The following is a 2,456-nucleotide window of genomic DNA, read 5'->3' on the forward strand; positions in this document are numbered from 1 at the left end:
CAATTGGACAAACTTCTAAGACTCCTGCTACTTTCTTATTCTCACGCTCAGTAGGCCAATTATAGTTATTCATGCCCATCTCTTTCAATAATTCATATGCTTCATTAGCACTTTTTCTCATAAATGTTCCTCCCGATGCTCCATCTATAATTGTCCTTGTATTTTCCCCCAAACAACTATAAAATGTATGAACCAGCAGCCACTTTTCTATTCCATGATGTGGGCATTTCCTTTGCAACTCTTTAAATCTTTCCCACGCATCATATAGAGACTCCCCATCCAACTAATGGAAGTTGTTAATCTCTCCTCTTATTCTGGCTAACTTGGCAGGAGGAAAATATTTACCAAGGAATTTCTGAGCCAAATCTTCCCAAGTAACTATAGATTTGGCTTGTAATGAATTCAACCAACTTTTAGCTCTATCACTTAGTGAAAATGGGAATAATCTTAATCGTACTGCATCATTACTCACCCCATTCATTTTAAATTCTGCACACAGCTCCAAAAAGTTTGTGATATGGAGATTTGATCCTCATTTGGTAACCCCCCAAATTGTACACAATTCTGTACCATCTGAATAATTAAGGGTTTTATTTCAAAATTATTTGCCATAATAGTAAGAGGACGAATGCTTGAATGTATCCCTGTAACTGTAGGGAGTACATGGCTTCTCAATGGTGGATCGGCTTCACCTGCATTACCCATATTTGCATTGTTGTTGACAGCATTATTTGCATTCTCAGCCATGGTGAAATCCAATCTTTTCTTTATCTTTCAATTTTCTTTGCACGTTCTCTCAATTTCAAGATCTATTGGTATGAGTGCCTTTTTTCTACTTCCCTGCATATTCCAATAATACCTGAAACAAACAACAACCTCAAGGCAAATAAGTGTAAAGCAATAATAAAAGAAAAAAAAATCAAATTAGAACAAACATCTATTAACATTGATATTGGAAATTAAGTCCCCAGCAACGGCGCCAAAAACATGACTGTGAAAATATATATACGCAAGTGCACGCAATCGATTCAAGTAATATAGATGATAAATAGAGTATCCTTCTCACGAAGATTATTTCCCAAGTACCAATAATTGTTCTTAAATTTCTATTTGGCAAACAAAGTTTAGATGAATGAATTTAATTTTAAAATTGTAAATAACTATGAAGAAATGACTAATTAAAAGATAAAAATCAATATTTAAAAGATCTAGGGTGTTAATTTCATCAAATTTTCATTCTACTAATTTTATTAATTAGTTCTAAATTTCTTTCCTTCTATTCTAATAGCAGGTTAACATAAATTGATTCCTATTATTTTTCAAGATATAAGATCTGTTGACGGTAAGAACTCGTCAACGATTGATGGTAAGAAAACTTCAATCTCTATACTATAGAAAGCTTTGAATTAGATAGAAGGAACTCTAATCAGCAGAAGAAAACTCAGGCAACAATGAAAACCAGAAACATATATTTCTTAAGTCTCTTTCATACACTCAGTTTTCCAACCCCTTAGCCTGAGGGGTTGGGGGCCTATTTATAGGGGGGCTCTATTGGCCCTGGATACAAATAAGTCCCAAACGACAGGGACGTACGTAGGTACTCTGATAGTGTATTGGCTCAGGGCGTAGCGGTGTCTACCCTGATGGTGTCAGAGTTGTGGCCTAGGACATAGTACTGTCGGTTCTAGCGTATGGTCGGGGGTGTCTAAGTGGTACCACTACTCTTCGTTCAGGTCCGTACCGCCACTACTCCTCAGATGCAGATCACAGGGTCGTGCCTCTGTTCTTCACAACCGTACGCCCCGTGTCAGTTCACGTGCTCCGTACTCGGTCGTCCTCATCCATCCCCATTCAATGCCCCATGTCCGTTTGTCATATCAATAAGGTTCCTCCAAGTGGCCCCCATGCCTATGTCAAGGAGGCTTCAACCTATGCGTGTCCTGAGAAGCCAAGGCGCCAGGGGTCAGGGCCGGCTTATGCAGGTAACATGGACACGAGGCTTGCAGGATGGGGACCGTAGCAAGACCACACCCTCGCATAGCGAGGGTACCTCGCGTAGCGAGGCTGGTCCTTTTCCCTCGGGTGTAGGCATGGCTCGGGGTACGGGCGCCGCAACAAGGCAGCACCCTCGCATAGCAAGGCTGCCTCTCCTCTCCCCGGGTGCTGGCGTCGCGAGGCTAGGGGCACGGATGCCACAACAAATCCTCACCCTCGCATAGCGAGGGTGCCTCACGTAGCGAGGGTGACTCGCTTAGCGAGGCTGACCTTCTTCTCCCGAGTGCAGGCGAGGCTTGATGCCTGATGGAACGGGGCGCACGCGGACGACCAGCTGGGGACCCTCGCATAGCGAGGGTGACGTTTGGATTGGCAAGCGGCCAAAGGCCCTCGCCTAGTGAGGGTGACTCTCTTATCACCATCATGTGACGCCCTTTTAGGATGTCTCGTAGTATAGAGCT

At 42.9% G+C, this 2,456-nt stretch overlaps 1 non-coding gene across 1 annotated transcript; it reads left to right on the plus strand.

Annotated features, from left to right (window-relative positions):
• Positions 1–209: 209 nt before the first annotated feature.
• LOC133807803 (small nucleolar RNA R71) lies at positions 210–316 on the plus strand. The gene has a single exon (XR_009879695.1). It is a non-coding gene; the product is annotated as a small nucleolar RNA R71 (small nucleolar RNA).
• The last annotated feature ends 2,140 nt before the right edge of the window (positions 317–2,456 follow it).

Source organism: Humulus lupulus, chromosome X, assembly GCF_963169125.1.
Source record: "Humulus lupulus chromosome X, drHumLupu1.1, whole genome shotgun sequence".
Lineage (NCBI taxonomy): Eukaryota > Viridiplantae > Streptophyta > Magnoliopsida > Rosales > Cannabaceae > Humulus > Humulus lupulus.